This window comes from Carcharodon carcharias, chromosome 11 (assembly GCF_017639515.1).
Source record: "Carcharodon carcharias isolate sCarCar2 chromosome 11, sCarCar2.pri, whole genome shotgun sequence".
NCBI classification, from domain to species: domain Eukaryota; kingdom Metazoa; phylum Chordata; class Chondrichthyes; order Lamniformes; family Lamnidae; genus Carcharodon; species Carcharodon carcharias.
The window spans coordinates 121,650,901-121,670,803 of record NC_054477.1 but is presented as its reverse complement, the minus strand read 5'-3'; positions in this window follow the sequence as shown (position 1 = coordinate 121,670,803).

Sequence of the window (19,903 nt, the reverse complement as noted above, 5' to 3'; positions counted from 1 at the left end):
GTCACACCATTCTGCACGGCATTCTGAAGTCACACCATTCTTAAGTCACACCATTCTGCACGTCGTTCTGAAGTCACACCATTCTGAAGCACGCCATTCTGAAGTCACACCTTTCTGCACGCCATTCTGAAGCACGCCATTCTGAAGTCACAGAATTCTGAAGCACGCCATTCTGAAGCACGCCATTCGGAAGTCACACCATTCTGAAGTCATACCGTTCTGAAGCACGCCATTCTGAAGCACGCCATTCTGAAGCATTCCATTCTGAAGTCATACCATTCTGAAGACACACCATTCTGCATGCCATTCTGAAGTCATACCATTCTGCACGTCGTTCTGAAATCACACCATTCTGAAGTCACACCATTCTGCATGTCGTTCTGAAGTCACACCATTCTGAAATGACACCATTCTGCACGCCTTTCTGAAGTCACACCATTCTGAAGTCACACTATTCTGCACGCCATTCTGAAGTCACACCATTCTTAAGTCACACCATTCTGCACGTCGTTCTGAAGTCACACCATTCTGCACGTCGTTCTGAATTCACTCCATTCTGAAGTCACACCATTCTGCACGCCATTCTGAAATCACGCCATTCTGAAGTCACGCCATTCTGAAGCACGCCATTCCTGAAGTCACACAATTCTGAAGGCAAACCATTCTGCACGCCATTCTGGAGTCCTACCATACTGAAGCACGCCATTCTGAAGGCACGCCATTCTGAAGTCACACCATTCTGAAGTCACGCCATTCTGAAGTCACACCATTCTGCACGCCATTCTGAAGTCACGCCGTTCTGAAGTCAAGCCATTCTGAAGTCACACCATTCTGCACACCATTCTGAAGTCATGCCGTTCTGAAGTCACACCATTCTGAAATCACACCATTCTGCACGCCTTTCTGAAGTCACACCATTCTGAAGTCACACCATTCTGCACGCCATTCTGAAGTCACACCATTCTGAAGTCACACCATTCTGCACGTCGTTCTGAAGTCACACCATTCTGCACGTCGTTCTGAATTCACTCCATTCTGAAGTCACACCATTCTGCACGCCATTCTGAAATCACGCTATTCTGAAGTCACGCCATTCTGAAGCACGCCATTCCTGAAGTCACAGAATTCTTAAGTCACACCATTCTGCACGCCATTCTGAAGTCACACCATACTGAAGCACGCCATTCGGAAGTAACACCATTCTGAAGTCACACCATTCTGAAGTCACGCCAATCTGCACGGCATTCTGAAGACACGCCAATCTGCATGGCATTCTGAAGTCACGCCATTCTGAAGTCACGACCTTCTGAAATCACGCCAATTTGCACGCCATTCTGAAGTCACTCCAATCTGCACGCCATTCTGAAGTCATGCCATTCTGAAGTCACGCCAATCTGCACGCCATTCTGAAGTCACGCCAATCTGCACGCCATTCTGAAGTCACGCCGTTCTGCATGCCATTCTGAATCACAACATTCTGAAGTCACACAAATCGGAAGTCACACCATTCTGAAGTCACACCATTCTGCACGTCGTTCTGAAGTCACACCATTCTGAAGTCACACCATTCTGAAGTCACACCATTCTGCACGTCGTTCTGAAGTCACACCATTCTGCACGCCATTCTGAAGTCACGCCATTCTGAAGTCACAACATTCTGAAGTCACACCATTCTGCACACCAGTCTGAAATCACGCCATTCTGAAGTCACGCCATTCTGAAACACGCCATTCCTGAAGTCACACAATTCTGAAGTCACACCATTCTGCACGCCATTCTGAAGTCACACCATACTGAAGTCACGCCAATCTGCATGCCATTCTGAAGTCACGCCATTCTGAAGTCACGCCAATCTGCACGCCTTCTGAAGTCACGACATTCTGAGGTCACGCCAATTTGCACGCCATTCTGAAGTCACTCCAATCTGCACGCCATTCTGAAGTCATGCCATTCTGAAGTCACGCCAGACTGCATGCCATTCTGAAGTCACGCCGGTCTGCATGCCATTCTGAAGCACGCCATTCTGAAGTCACGACGTTCTGCACGCCATTCTGAAGTCACACCATTCTGCACGCCATTCTGAAGTCACACCATTCTGAAGTCACAAGATTCTGAAGTCACACCATTCTGAAGCACGCCATTCCTGAAGTCACACCATTCTGAAGTCACACCATTCTGCACGCCATTCTGAAGCATGCCATTCTGAATCACGCCATTCTGAAGCACGCCATTTTGAAGTCACGCCAATCTGAAGTCACACCATTCTGCACGTCATTCTGAAGTCACGCCATTCTGAAGTCACACCATTCTGCACGCCATTCTGAAGCACACCATTCTGAAGTCACGCCATTCTGAAATCACACCATTCTGCACGCCATTCTGAAGTCACGTCGTTCTGAAGTCAGACCATTCTGAATTCACACCATTCTGCACGCCATTCTGAAGTCATACCATTCTGCACGTCGTTCTGAAGTCACACCATTATGAAGTCACACCATTCTGAAGTCACACCATTCTGCACGCAATTCTGAAGTCACACCATTCTGAAGTCACATCATTCTGCATGTCGTTCTGAAGTCACACCATTCTGAAGTCACACCATTCTGCATGTCGTTCTGAAGTCACACCATTCTGCACGCCATTCTGAAGTCACGCCATTCTGAAGTCACACCATTCTGCACGTCGTTCTGAAGTCACACCATTCTGAATTCACACCATTCTGCACGCCATTCTGAAGTCACACCATTCTGAAGTCACACCATTCTGCACGCCATTCTGAAATCACACCATTCTGCACACCATTCTGAAGTCACACCATTCTGAAGTCACACCATTGTGCACGCCATTCTGAAGTCACACCATTCTGAAGTCACACTATTTTGAAGTCACGCCATTCTGAAGTCACACCATTCTGAAGTCACACCATTCTGCACGCCATTCTGAAGTCACACCATTCTGAAGCACGCCATTCTGAAGTCATGCCATTCTGAAGCACGCCATTCCTGAAGTCACGCCATTCTGAAGTCACACCATTCTGCACGCCATTCTGAAGCACACCATTCTGAAGTCACACCATTCTGCACGCCATTCTGAAGCACGCCATTCTGAAGCACGCCATTCCTGAAGTCACACCGTTCTGCACGCCATTCTGAAGTCAGGCCATTCTGAAGTCACACCATTCTGCACGTCGTTCTGAAGTCACACCATTCTGAAGTCACACCATTCTGCATGTCGTTCTGAAGTCACACCATTCTGCACGCCATTCTGAAGTCACGCCATTCTGAAGTCACACCATTCTGCACGTCGTTCTGAAGTCACACCATTCTGAAATCACACCATTCTGCACGCCTTTCTGAAGTCACACCATTCTGAAGTCACACCATTCTGCACGGCATTCTGAAGTCACACCATTCTTAAGTCACACCATTCTGCACGTCGTTCTGAAGTCACACCATTCTGAAGCACGCCATTCTGAAGTCACACCTTTCTGCACGCCATTCTGAAGCACGCCATTCTGAAGTCACAGAATTCTGAAGCACGCCATTCTGAAGCACGCCATTCGGAAGTCACACCATTCTGAAGTCATACCGTTCTGAAGCACGCCATTCTGAAGCACGCCATTCTGAAGCATTCCATTCTGAAGTCATACCATTCTGAAGACACACCATTCTGCATGCCATTCTGAAGTCATACCATTCTGCACGTCGTTCTGAAATCACACCATTCTGAAGTCACACCATTCTGCATGTCGTTCTGAAGTCACACCATTCTGAAATGACACCATTCTGCACGCCTTTCTGAAGTCACACCATTCTGAAGTCACACCATTCTGCACGCCATTCTGAAGTCACACCATTCTTAAGTCACACCATTCTGCACGTCGTTCTGAAGTCACACCATTCTGCACGTCGTTCTGAATTCACTCCATTCTGAAGTCACACCATTCTGCACGCCATTCTGAAATCACGCCATTCTGAAGTCACGCCATTCTGAAGCACGCCATTCCTGAAGTCACACAATTCTGAAGGCAAACCATTCTGCACGCCATTCTGGAGTCCTACCATACTGAAGCACGCCATTCTGAAGGCACGCCATTCTGAAGTCACACCATTCTGAAGTCACGCCATTCTGAAGTCACACCATTCTGCACGCCATTCTGAAGTCACGCCGTTCTGAAGTCAAGCCATTCTGAAGTCACACCATTCTGCACACCATTCTGAAGTCATGCCGTTCTGAAGTCACACCATTCTGAAATCACACCATTCTGCACGCCTTTCTGAAGTCACACCATTCTGAAGTCACACCATTCTGCACGCCATTCTGAAGTCACACCATTCTGAAGTCACACCATTCTGCACGTCGTTCTGAAGTCACACCATTCTGCACGTCGTTCTGAATTCACTCCATTCTGAAGTCACACCATTCTGCACGCCATTCTGAAATCACGCTATTCTGAAGTCACGCCATTCTGAAGCACGCCATTCCTGAAGTCACAGAATTCTTAAGTCACACCATTCTGCACGCCATTCTGAAGTCACACCATACTGAAGCACGCCATTCGGAAGTAACACCATTCTGAAGTCACACCATTCTGAAGTCACGCCAATCTGCACGGCATTCTGAAGACACGCCAATCTGCATGGCATTCTGAAGTCACGCCATTCTGAAGTCACGACCTTCTGAAATCACGCCAATTTGCACGCCATTCTGAAGTCACTCCAATCTGCACGCCATTCTGAAGTCATGCCATTCTGAAGTCACGCCAATCTGCACGCCATTCTGAAGTCACGCCAATCTGCACGCCATTCTGAAGTCACGCCGTTCTGCATGCCATTCTGAATCACAACATTCTGAAGTCACACAAATCGGAAGTCACACCATTCTGAAGTCACACCATTCTGCACGTCGTTCTGAAGTCACACCATTCTGAAGTCACACCATTCTGAAGTCACACCATTCTGCACGTCGTTCTGAAGTCACACCATTCTGCACGCCATTCTGAAGTCACGCCATTCTGAAGTCACAACATTCTGAAGTCACACCATTCTGCACACCAGTCTGAAATCACGCCATTCTGAAGTCACGCCATTCTGAAACACGCCATTCCTGAAGTCACACAATTCTGAAGTCACACCATTCTGCACGCCATTCTGAAGTCACACCATACTGAAGTCACGCCAATCTGCATGCCATTCTGAAGTCACGCCATTCTGAAGTCACGCCAATCTGCACGCCTTCTGAAGTCACGACATTCTGAGGTCACGCCAATTTGCACGCCATTCTGAAGTCACTCCAATCTGCACGCCATTCTGAAGTCATGCCATTCTGAAGTCACGCCAGACTGCATGCCATTCTGAAGTCACGCCGGTCTGCATGCCATTCTGAAGCACGCCATTCTGAAGTCACGACGTTCTGCACGCCATTCTGAAGTCACACCATTCTGCACGCCATTCTGAAGTCACACCATTCTGAAGTCACAAGATTCTGAAGTCACACCATTCTGAAGCACGCCATTCCTGAAGTCACACCATTCTGAAGTCACACCATTCTGCACGCCATTCTGAAGCATGCCATTCTGAATCACGCCATTCTGAAGCACGCCATTTTGAAGTCACGCCAATCTGAAGTCACACCATTCTGCACGTCATTCTGAAGTCACGCCATTCTGAAGTCACACCATTCTGCACGCCATTCTGAAGCACACCATTCTGAAGTCACGCCATTCTGAAATCACACCATTCTGCACGCCATTCTGAAGTCACGTCGTTCTGAAGTCAGACCATTCTGAATTCACACCATTCTGCACGCCATTCTGAAGTCATACCATTCTGCACGTCGTTCTGAAGTCACACCATTATGAAGTCACACCATTCTGAAGTCACACCATTCTGCACGCAATTCTGAAGTCACACCATTCTGAAGTCACATCATTCTGCATGTCGTTCTGAAGTCACACCATTCTGAAGTCACACCATTCTGCATGTCGTTCTGAAGTCACACCATTCTGCACGCCATTCTGAAGTCACGCCATTCTGAAGTCACACCATTCTGCACGTCGTTCTGAAGTCACACCATTCTGAATTCACACCATTCTGCACGCCATTCTGAAGTCACACCATTCTGAAGTCACACCATTCTGCACGCCATTCTGAAATCACACCATTCTGCACACCATTCTGAAGTCACACCATTCTGAAGTCACACCATTGTGCACGCCATTCTGAAGTCACACCATTCTGAAGTCACACTATTTTGAAGTCACGCCATTCTGAAGTCACACCATTCTGAAGTCACACCATTCTGCACGCCATTCTGAAGTCACACCATTCTGAAGCACGCCATTCTGAAGTCATGCCATTCTGAAGCACGCCATTCCTGAAGTCACGCCATTCTGAAGTCACACCATTCTGCACGCCATTCTGAAGCACACCATTCTGAAGTCACACCATTCTGCACGCCATTCTGAAGCACGCCATTCTGAAGCACGCCATTCCTGAAGTCACACCGTTCTGCACGCCATTCTGAAGTCAGGCCATTCTGAAGTCACACCATTCTGCACGTCGTTCTGAAGTCACACCATTCTGAAGTCACACCATTCTGCATGTCGTTCTGAAGTCACACCATTCTGCACGCCATTCTGAAGTCACGCCATTCTGAAGTCACACCATTCTGCACGTCGTTCTGAAGTCACACCATTCTGCACGTCGTTCTGAATTCACGCCATTCTGAAGTCACACCATTCTGCACGCCATTCTGAAATCACGCTATTCTGAAGTCACGCCATACTGAAGAACGCCATTCCTGAAGTCACACAATTCTGAAGTCAAACCATTCTGCACGCCATTCTGAAGTCCAACCATACTGAAGTACGCCATTCTGAAGTAACACCATTCTGAAGTCACACCATTCTGAAGTCACGCCAATCTGCACGGCATTCTGAAGACACGCCAATCTGCACGGCATTCTGAAGTCAAGCCATTCTGAAGTCACGACCTTCTGAAATCACGTCAATTTGCACGCCATTCTGAAGTCACTCCAATCTGCACGCCATTCTGAAGTCTTGCCATTCTGAAGTCACTCCATTCTGAAGCACGCCATTCCTGAAGTCACACAATTCTGAAGTCACACCATTCTGCACGCCGTTCTGAAGTCACACCATACTGAAGCACGCCATTCTGAAGTCACGCCAATCTGCACGCCATTCTGAAGTCACTCCAATCTGCATGGCATTCTGAAGTCACGCCATTCTGAATTCACACCATTCTGCACGCCATTCTGAAGTCACGCCATTCTGAAGGCACGCCATTCTGAAGTCACACCATTCTTAAGTCATGCCATTCTGAAGTCACACCATTCTGCACGCCATTCTGAAGTCACGCCGTTCTGAAGTCAAGCCATTCTGAAGTCACACGATTCTGCACACCATTCTGAAGTCACGCCGTTCTGAAGTCACACCATTCTGAAATCACACCATTCTGCACGCCTTTCTGAAGTCACACCATTCTGAAGTGACACCATTCTGCACACCATTCTGAAGTCACAACATTCTGAAGTCACACCATTCTGCACGTCGTTCTGAAGTCACACCATTCTGCACGTCGTTCTGAATTCACGCCATTCTGAAGTCACACCATTCTGCACGCCATTCTGAAATCACGCCATTCTGACGTCACGCCATTCTGAATCACGCTATTCCTGAAGTCACAGAATTCCTAAGTCACACCATTCTGCAAGCCATTCTGAAGTCACACCATACTGAAGCACGCCATTCGGAAGTAACACCATACTGAAGCACGCCATTCTGAAGTAACACCATTCTGAAGTCACACCATTCTGAAATCACGCCAATCTGCACGGCATTCTGAAGACACGCCAATCTGCACGGCATTCTGAAGTCACGCCATTCTGAAGTCACGACCATCTGAAATCACGTCAATTTGCACGCCATTCTGAAGTCACTCCAATCTGCACGCCATTCTGAAGTCTTGCCATTCTGAAGTCACGCCATTCTGAAGCACGCCATTCCTGAAGTCACACAATTCTGAAGTCACACCTTTCTGCACGCCATTCTGAAGCACGCCATTCTGAAGTCACAGAATTCTGAAGCACGCCATTCTGAAGCACGCCATTCGGAAGTCACACCATTCTGAAGTCATACCGTTCTGAAGCACGCCATTCTGAAGCACGCCATTCTGAAGCATTCCATTCTGAAGTCATACCATTCTGAAGACACACCATTCTGCATGCCATTCTGAAGTCATACCATTCTGCACGTCGTTCTGAAATCACACCATTCTGAAGTCACACCATTCTGCATGTCGTTCTGAAGTCACACCATTCTGAAATGACACCATTCTGCATGCCTTTCTGAAGTCACACCATTCTGAAGTCACACCATTCTGCACGCCATTCTGAAGTCACACCATTCTTAAGTCACACCATTCTGCACGCCGTTCTGAAGTCACACCATTCTGCACGTCGTTCTGAATTCACTCCATTCTGAAGTCACACCATTCTGCACGCCATTCTGAAATCACGCCATTCTGAAGTCACGCCATTCTGAAGCACGCCATTCCTGAAGTCACACAATTCTGAAGGCAAACCATTCTGCACGCCATTCTGGAGTCCTACCATACTGAAGCACGCCATTCTGAAGGCACGCCATTCTGAAGTCACGCCATTCTGAAGTCACACCATTCTGCACGCCATTCTGAAGTCACGCCGTTCTGAAGTCAAGCCATTCTGAAGTCACACCATTCTGCACACCATTCTGAAGTCATGCCGTTCTGAAGTCACACCATTCTGAAATCACACCATTCTGCACGCCTTTCTGAAGTCACACCATTCTGAAGTCACACCATTCTGCACGCCATTCTGAAGTCACACCATTCTGAAGTCACACCATTCTGCACGTCGTTCTGAAGTCACACCATTCTGCACGTCGTTCTGAATTCACTCCATTCTGAAGTCACACCATTCTGCACGCCATTCTGAAATCACGCTATTCTGAAGTCACGCCATTCTGAAGCACGCCATTCCTGAAGTCACAGAATTCTTAAGTCACACCATTCTGCACGCCATTCTGAAGTCACACCATACTGAAGCACGCCATTCGGAAGTAACACCATTCTGAAGTCACACCATTCTGAAGTCACGCCAATCTGCACGGCATTCTGAAGACACGCCAATCTGCATGGCATTCTGAAGTCACGCCATTCTGAAGTCACGACCTTCTGAAATCACGCCAATTTGCACGCCATTCTGAAGTCACTCCAATCTGCACGCCATTCTGAAGTCATGCCATTCTGAAGTCACGCCAATCTGCACGCCATTCTGAAGTCACGCCAATCTGCACGCCATTCTGAAGTCACGCCGTTCTGCATGCCATTCTGAATCACAACATTCTGAAGTCACACAAATCGGAAGTCACACCATTCTGAAGTCACACCATTCTGCACGTCGTTCTGAAGTCACACCATTCTGAAGTCACACCATTCTGAAGTCACACCATTCTGCACGTCGTTCTGAAGTCACACCATTCTGCACGCCATTCTGAAGTCACGCCATTCTGAAGTCACAACATTCTGAAGTCACACCATTCTGCACACCAGTCTGAAATCACGCCATTCTGAAGTCACGCCATTCTGAAACACGCCATTCCTGAAGTCACACAATTCTGAAGTCACACCATTCTGCACGCCATTCTGAAGTCACACCATACTGAAGTCACGCCAATCTGCATGCCATTCTGAAGTCACGCCATTCTGAAGTCACGCCAATCTGCACGCCTTCTGAAGTCACGACATTCTGAGGTCACGCCAATTTGCACGCCATTCTGAAGTCACTCCAATCTGCACGCCATTCTGAAGTCACACCATTCTGAAGTCACACCATTCTGCACGCCATTCTGAAATCACACCATTCTGCACACCATTCTGAAGTCACACCATTCTGAAGTCACACCATTGTGCACGCCATTCTGAAGTCACACCATTCTGAAGTCACACTATTTTGAAGTCACGCCATTCTGAAGTCACACCATTCTGAAGTCACACCATTCTGCACGCCATTCTGAAGTCACACCATTCTGAAGCACGCCATTCTGAAGTCATGCCATTCTGAAGCACGCCATTCCTGAAGTCACGCCATTCTGAAGTCACACCATTCTGCACGCCATTCTGAAGCACACCATTCTGAAGTCACACCATTCTGCACGCCATTCTGAAGCACGCCATTCTGAAGCACGCCATTCCTGAAGTCACACCGTTCTGCACGCCATTCTGAAGTCAGGCCATTCTGAAGTCACACCATTCTGCACGTCGTTCTGAAGTCACACCATTCTGAAGTCACACCATTCTGCATGTCGTTCTGAAGTCACACCATTCTGCACGCCATTCTGAAGTCACGCCATTCTGAAGTCACACCATTCTGCACGTCGTTCTGAAGTCACACCATTCTGCACGTCGTTCTGAATTCACGCCATTCTGAAGTCACACCATTCTGCACGCCATTCTGAAATCACGCTATTCTGAAGTCACGCCATACTGAAGAACGCCATTCCTGAAGTCACACAATTCTGAAGTCAAACCATTCTGCACGCCATTCTGAAGTCCAACCATACTGAAGCACGCCATTCTGAAGTAACACCATTCTGAAGTCACACCATTCTGAAGTCACGCCAATCTGCACGGCATTCTGAAGGCACGCCAATCTGCACGGCATTCTGAAGTCAAGCCATTCTGAAGTCACGACCTTCTGAAATCACGTCAATTTGCACGCCATTCTGAAGTCACTCCAATCTGCACGCCATTCTGAAGTCTTGCCATTCTGAAGTCACTCCATTCTGAAGCACGCCATTCCTGAAGTCACACAATTCTGAAGTCACACCATTCTGCACGCCGTTCTGAAGTCACACCATACTGAAGCACGCCATTCTGAAGTCACGCCAATCTGCACGCCATTCTGAAGTCACTCCAATCTGCATGGCATTCTGAAGTCACGCCATTCTGAATTCACACCATTCTGCACGCCATTCTGAAGTCACGCCATTCTGAAGGCACGCCATTCTGAAGTCACACCATTCTTAAGTCATGCCATTCTGAAGTCACACCATTCTGCACGCCATTCTGAAGTCACGCCGTTCTGAAGTCAAGCCATTCTGAAGTCACACGATTCTGCACACCATTCTGAAGTCACGCCGTTCTGAAGTCACACCATTCTGAAATCACACCATTCTGCACGCCTTTCTGAAGTCACACCATTCTGAAGTGACACCATTCTGCACACCATTCTGAAGTCACAACATTCTGAAGTCACACCATTCTGCACGTCGTTCTGAAGTCACACCATTCTGCACGTCGTTCTGAATTCACGCCATTCTGAAGTCACACCATTCTGCACGCCATTCTGAAGTCACGCCATTCTGACGTCACGCCATTCTGAATCACGCTATTCCTGAAGTCACAGAATTCCTAAGTCACACCATTCTGCAAGCCATTCTGAAGTCACACCATACTGAAGCACGCCATTCGGAAGTAACACCATACTGAAGCACGCCATTCTGAAGTAACACCATTCTGAAGTCACACCATTCTGAAATCACGCCAATCTGCACGGCATTCTGAAGACACGCCAATCTGCACGGCATTCTGAAGTCACGCCATTCTGAAGTCACGACCATCTGAAATCACGTCAATTTGCACGCCATTCTGAAGTCACTCCAATCTGCACGCCATTCTGAAGTCTTGCCATTCTGAAGTCACGCCATTCTGAAGCACGCCATTCCTGAAGTCACACAATTCTGAAGTCACACCTTTCTGCACGCCATTCTGAAGCACGCCATTCTGAAGTCACAGAATTCTGAAGCACGCCATTCTGAAGCACGCCATTCTGAAGTCAAACCAATCTGCACGCCATTCTGAAGTCACTCCAATCTGCATGGCATTCTGAAGTCACGCCATTCTGAATTCACACCATTCTGCACGCCATTCTGAAGTCACGCCATTCTGAAGGCACGCCATTCTGAAGTCACACCATTCTTAAGTCATGCCATTCTGAAGTCACACCATTCTGCACGCCATTCTGAAGTCACGCCGTTCTGAACTCAAGCCATTCTGAAGTCACACGATTCTGCACACCATTCTGAAGTCACGCCGTTCTGAAGTCACACCATTCTGAAATCACACCATTCTGCACGCCTTTCTGAAGTCACACCATTCTGAAGTGACACCATTCTGCACACCATTCTGAAGCACGCCATTCTGAAGTCACGCCATTCTGAAGTCACGCCATTCTGACGTACACCATTCTGAAGTCACGCCATTGTGAAGTCATACCATTCTGAAGTCACGCCATTCTGCACGCCATTCTGAAGTCACACCATTCTGAAGTCACACCGTTCTGAAGCATGCCATTCTGAACCACGCCATTCTGAAGCATGCAATTCTGAAGCACATCATTCTGAAGTCACACCATTCTGAAGTCAGACCATTATGAAGCACGCCATTCTGAAGCACGCCATTCTGATGTCACGCCGTTCTGAAGTCACACCATTCTGAAGCACGCCATTCTGAAGTCACACCTTTCTGCACGCCATTCTGAAGCACGCCATTCTGAAGTCACACCATTCTGAAGCACGCCATTCTGAAGCACGCCATTCGGAAGTCACACCATTCTGAAGTCATACCGTTCTGAAGCACGCCATTCTGAAGCACGCCATTCTGAAGCATTCCATTCTGAAGTCATACCATTCTGAAGACACACCATTCTGCATGCCATTCTGAAGTCATACCATTCTGCACGTCATTCTGAAGTCACGCCATTCTGAAGTCACACCATTCTGCAGGCCATTCTGAAGCATAACATTCTGAAGTCACACCATTCTGAAGTCACACCATTCTGCACGCCATTCTGAAGTCACGTCGTTCTGAAGTCATACCATTCTGAATTCACACCATTCTGCACGCCATTCTGAAGTCATACCATTCTGCAAGTCGTTCTGAAGTCACACCATTATGCAGTCACACCATTCTGAAGTCACACCATTCTGCACGCAATTCTGAAGTCACACCATTCTGAAGTCACATCATTCTGCATGTCGTTCTGAAGTCACACCATTCTGAAGTCACACCATTCTGCATGTCGCTCTGAAGTCACACCATTCTGCACGCCATTCTGAAGTCACGCCATTCTGAAGTCAGACCATTCTGCACGTCGTTCTGAAGTCACACCATTCTGACGTCACACCATTCTGCACGCCATTCTGAAGTCACACCATTCTGAAGTCACACCATTCTGCACGCCATTCTGAAATCACACCATTCTGCACACCATTCTGAAGTCACACCATTCTGAAGTCACACCATTCTGCACGCCATTCTGAAGTCACACCATTCTGAAGTCACACTATTCTGAAGTCACGCCATTCTGAAATCACACCATTCTGAAGTCACACCATTCTGCATGCCATTCTGAAGTCACACCATTCTGAAGCACGCCATTCTGAAGTCATGCCATTCTGAAGCACGCCATTCCTGAAGTCACGCCATTCTGACGTCACACCATTCTGCACGCCACTCTGAAGCACACCATTCTGAAGTCACACCATTCTGCATGCCTTTCTGAAGCACACCATTCTGAAGCACGCCATTCCTGAAGTCACACCGTTCTGCACGCCATTCTGAAGTCAGGCCATTCTGAAGTCACACCATTCTGCACGCCGTTCTGAAGTCACGCGATTCTGCAAGCCATTCTGAAGCATGCCATTCTGAAGCACGTTGTTCTGAAGTCACGCCATTCTGAAGTCTCACCGTTGTGCACGCCATTCTGAAGCATGCCATTCTGAAGTCACGCCCATCTGAAGTCACACCATTCTGCACGTCATTCTGAAGTCACGCCATTCAGACGTCACACCATTCTGCACGCCATTCTGAAGCACGCCATTCTGAAGTCACGCCATTCTGAAGTCACGCCATTCTGACGTACACCATTCTGAAGTCACGCCATTGTGAAGTCATACCATTCTGAAGTCACGCCATTCTGCACGCCATTCTGAAGTCACACCATTCTGAAGTCACACCGTTCTGAAGCATGCCATTCTGAAGCACGCCATTCTGAAGTCAGACCATTATGAAGCACGCCATTCTGAAGCACGCCATTCTTATGTCACGCCGTTCTGAAGTCACACCATTCTGAAGCACGCCATTCTGAAGTCACACCTTTCTGCACGCCATTCTGAAGCACGCCATTCTGAAGTCACAGAATTCTGAAGCACGCCATTCTGAAGCCCGCCATTCGGAAGTCACACCATTCTGAAGTCATACCGTTCTGAAGCACGCCATTCTGAAGCACGCCATTCTGAAGCATTCCATTCTGAAGTCATACCATTCTGAAGACACACCATTCTGCATGCCATTCTGAAGTCATACCATTCTGCACGTCGTTCTGAAATCACGCCATTCTGAAGTCACACCATTCTGAAGTCACACCATTCTGCACGCCATTCAGAAGTCACACCATTCTGAAGTCACACCATTCTGAACGTCGTTCTGAAGTCACACCATTCTGAAGTCACACCATTCTGCATGTCGTTCTGAAGTCACACCATTCTGCACACCATTCTGAAGTCACTCCATTCTGAAGTCACACCATTCTGCACGTCGTTCTGAAGTCACACCATTCTGAAATCACACCATTCTGCACGCCTTTCTGAAGTCACACCATTCTGAAGTCACACCATTCTGCACGGCATTCTGAAGTCACACCATTCTTAAGTCACACCATTCTGCACGTCGTTCTGAAGTCACACCATTCTGAAGCACGCCATTCTGAAGTCACACCTTTCTGCACGCCATTCTGAAGCACGCCATTCTGAAGTCACAGAATTCTGAAGCACGCCATTCTGAAGCACGCCATTCGGAAGTCACACCATTCTGAAGTCATACCGTTCTGAAGCACGCCATTCTGAAGCACGCCATTCTGAAGCATTCCATTCTGAAGTCATACCATTCTGAAGACACACCATTCTGCATGCCATTCTGAAGTCATACCATTCTGCACGTCGTTCTGAAATCACACCATTCTGAAGTCACACCATTCTGCATGTCGTTCTGAAGTCACACCATTCTGAAATGACACCATTCTGCACGCCTTTCTGAAGTCACACCATTCTGAAGTCACACCATTCTGCACGCCATTCTGAAGTCACACCATTCTTAAGTCACACCATTCTGCACGTCGTTCTGAATTCACTCCATTCTGAAGTCACACCATTCTGCACGCCATTCTGAAATCACGCCATTCTGAAGTCACGCCATTCTGAAGCACGCCATTCCTGAAGTCACACAATTCTGAAGGCAAATCATTCTGCACGCCATTCTGGAGTCCTACCATACTGAAGCACGCCATTCTGAAGGCACGCCATTCTGAAGTCACACCATTCTGAAGTCACGCCATTCTGAAGTCACACCATTCTGCACGCCATTCTGAAGTCACGCCGTTCTGAAGTCAAGCCATTCTGAAGTCACACCATTCTGCACACCATTCTGAAGTCATGCCGTTCTGAAGTCACACCATTCTGAAATCACACCATTCTGCACGCCTTTCTGAAGTCACACCATTCTGAAGTCACACCATTCTGCACGCCATTCTGAAGTCACACCATTCTGAAGTCACACCATTCTGCACGTCGTTCTGAAGTCACACCATTCTGCACGTCGTTCTGAATTCACTCCATTCTGAAGTCACACCATTCTGCACGCCATTCTGAAATCACGCTATTCTGAAGTCACGCCATTCTGAAGCACGCCATTCCTGAAGTCACAGAATTCTTAAGTCACACCATTCTGCACGCCATTCTGAAGTCACACCATACTGAAGCACGCCATTCGGAAGTAACACCATTCTGAAGTCACACCATTCTGAAGTCACGCCAATCTGCACGGCATTCTGAAGACACGCCAATCTGCATGGCATTCTGAAGTCACGCCATTCTGAAGTCACGACCTTCTGAAATCACGCCAATTTGCACGCCATTCTGAAGTCACTCCAATCTGCACGCCATTCTGAAGTCATGCCATTCTGAAGTCACGCCAATCTGCACGCCATTCTGAAGTCACGCCGTTCTGCATGCCATTCTGAATCACAACATTCTGAAGTCACACAAATCGGAAGTCACACCATTCTGAAGTCACACCATTCTGCACGTCGTTCTGAAGTCACACCATTCTGAAGTCACACCATTCTGAAGTCACACCATTCTGCACGTCGTTCTGAAGTCACACCATTCTGCACGTCGTTCTGAATTCACTCCATTCTGAAGTCACACCATTCTGCACGCCATTCTGAAATCACGCTATTCTGAAGTCACGCCATTCTGAAGCACGCCATTCCTGAAGTCACAGAATTCTTAAGTCACACCATTCTGCACGCCATTCTGAAGTCACACCATACTGAAGCACGCCATTCGGAAGTAACACCATTCTGAAGTCACACCATTCTGAAGTCACGCCAATCTGCACGGCATTCTGAAGACACGCCAATCTGCATGGCATTCTGAAGTCACGCCATTCTGAAGTCACGACCTTCTGAAATCACGCCAATTTGCACGCCATTCTGAAGTCACTCCAATCTGCACGCCATTCTGAAGTCATGCCATTCTGAAGTCACGCCAATCTGCACGCCATTCTGAAGTCACGCCAATCTGCACGCCATTCTGAAGTCACGCCGTTCTGCATGCCATTCTGAATCACAACATTCTGAAGTCACACAAATCGGAAGTCACACCATTCTGAAGTCACACCATTCTGCACGTCGTTCTGAAGTCACACCATTCTGAAGTCACACCATTCTGAAGTCACACCATTCTGCACGTCGTTCTGAAGTCACACCATTCTGCACGCCATTCTGAAGTCACGCCATTCTGAAGTCAGACCATTCTGCACGTCGTTCTGAAATCACACCATTCTGACGTCACACCATTCTGCACGCCATTCTGAAGTCACACCATTCTGAAGTCACACCATTCTGCACGCCATTCTGAAATCACACCATTCTGCACACCATTCTGAAGTCACACCATTCTGAAGTCACACCATTCTGCACGCCATTCTGAAGTCACACCATTCTGAAGTCACACTATTCTGAAGTCACGCCATTCTGAAATCACACCATTCTGAAGTCACACCATTCTGCATGCCATTCTGAAGTCACACCATTCTGAAGCACGCCATTCTGAAGTCATGCCATTCTGAAGCACGCCATTCCTGAAGTCACGCCATTCTGACGTCACACCATTCTGCACGCCACTCTGAAGCACACCATTCTGAAGTCACACCATTCTGCATGCCTTTCTGAAGCACACCATTCTGAAGCACGCCATTCCTGAAGTCACACCGTTCTGCACGCCATTCTGAAGTCAGGCCATTCTGAAGTCACACCATTCTGCACGCCGTTCTGAAGTCACGCGATTCTGCAAGCCATTCTGAAGCATGCCATTCTGAAGCACGTTGTTCTGAAGTCACGCCATTCTGAAGTCTCACCGTTGTGCACGCCATTCTGAAGCATGCCATTCTGAAGTCACGCCCATCTGCAGTCACACCATTCTGCACGTCATTCTGAAGTCACGCCATTCAGACGTCACACCATTCTGCACGCCATTCTGAAGCACGCCATTCTGAAGTCACGCCATTCTGAAGTCACGCCATTCTGACGTACACCATTCTGAAGTCACGCCATTGTGAAGTCATACCATTCTGAAGTCACGCCATTCTGCACGCCATTCTGAAGTCACACCATTCTGAAGTCACACCGTTCTGAAGCATGCCATTCTGAAGCACGCCATTCTGAAGTCAGACCATTATGAAGCACGCCATTCTGAAGCACGCCATTCTTATGTCACGCCGTTCTGAAGTCACACCATTCTGAAGCACGCCATTCTGAAGTCACACCTTTCTGCACGCCATTCTGAAGCACGCCATTCTGAAGTCACAGAATTCTGAAGCACGCCATTCTGAAGCCCGCCATTCGGAAGTCACACCATTCTGAAGTCATACCGTTCTGAAGCACGCCATTCTGAAGCACGCCATTCTGAAGCATTCCATTCTGAAGTCATACCATTCTGAAGACACACCATTCTGCATGCCATTCTGAAGTCATACCATTCTGCACGTCGTTCTGAAATCACGCCATTCTGAAGTCACACCATTCTGAAGTCACACCATTCTGCACGCCATTCAGAAGTCACACCATTCTGAAGTCACACCATTCTGAACGTCGTTCTGAAGTCACACCATTCTGAAGTCACACCATTCTGCATGTCGTTCTGAAGTCACACCATTCTGCACACCATTCTGAAGTCACGCCATTCTGAAGTCACACCATTCTGCACGTCGTTCTGAAGTCACACCATTCTGAAATCACACCATTCTGCACGCCTTTCTGAAGTCACACCATTCTGAAGTCACACCATTCTGCACGGCATTCTGAAGTCACACCATTCTTAAGTCACACCATTCTGCACGTCGTTCTGAAGTCACACCATTCTGAAGCACGCCATTCTGAAGTCACACCTTTCTGCACGCCATTCTGAAGCACGCCATTCTGAAGTCACAGAATTCTGAAGCACGCCATTCTGAAGCACGCCATTCGGAAGTCACACCATTCTGAAGTCATACCGTTCTGAAGCACGCCATTCTGAAGCACGCCATTCTGAAGCATTCCATTCTGAAGTCATACCATTCTGAAGACACACCATTCTGCATGCCATTCTGAAGTCATACCATTCTGCACGTCGTTCTGAAATCACACCATTCTGAAGTCACACCATTCTGCATGTCGTTCTGAAGTCACACCATTCTGAAATGACACCATTCTGCACGCCTTTCTGAAGTCACACCATTCTGAAGTCACACCATTCTGCACGCCATTCTGAAGTCACACCATTCTTAAGTCACACCATTCTGCACGTCGTTCTGAAGTCACACCATTCTGCACGTCGTTCTGAATTCACTCCATTCTGAAGTCACACCATTCTGCACGCCATTCTGAAATCACGCCATTCTGAAGTCACGCCATTCTGAAGCACGCCATTCCTGAAGTCACACAATTCTGAAGGCAAACCATTCTGCACGCCATTCTGGAGTCCTACCATACTGAAGCACGCCATTCTGAAGGCACGCCATTCTGAAGTCACACCATTCTGAAGTCACGCCATTCTGAAGTCACACCATTCTGCACGCCATTCTGAAGTCACGCCGTTCTGAAGTCAAGCCATTCTGAAGTCACACCATTCTGCACACCATTCTGAAGTCATGCCGTTCTGAAGTCACACCATTCTGAAATCACACCATTCTGCACGCCTTTCTGAAGTCACACCATTCTGAAGTCACACCATTCTGCACGCCATTCTGAAGTCACACCATTCTGAAGTCACACCATTCTGCACGTCGTTCTGAAGTCACACCATTCTGCACGTCGTTCTGAATTCACTCCATTCTGAAGTCACACCATTCTGCACGCCATTCTGAAATCACGCTATTCTGAAGTCACGCCATTCTGAAGCACGCCATTCCTGAAGTCACAGAATTCTTAAGTCACACCATTCTGCACGCCATTCTGAAGTCACACCATACTGAAGCACGCCATTCGGAAGTAACACCATTCTGAAGTCACACCATTCTGAAGTCACGCCAATCTGCACGGCATTCTGAAGACACGCCAATCTGCATGGCATTCTGAAGTCACGCCATTCTGAAGTCACGACCTTCTGAAATCACGCCAATTTGCACGCCATTCTGAAGTCACTCCAATCTGCACGCCATTCTGAAGTCATGCCATTCTGAAGTCACGCCAATCTGCACGCCATTCTGAAGTCACGCCGTTCTGCATGCCATTCTGAATCACAACA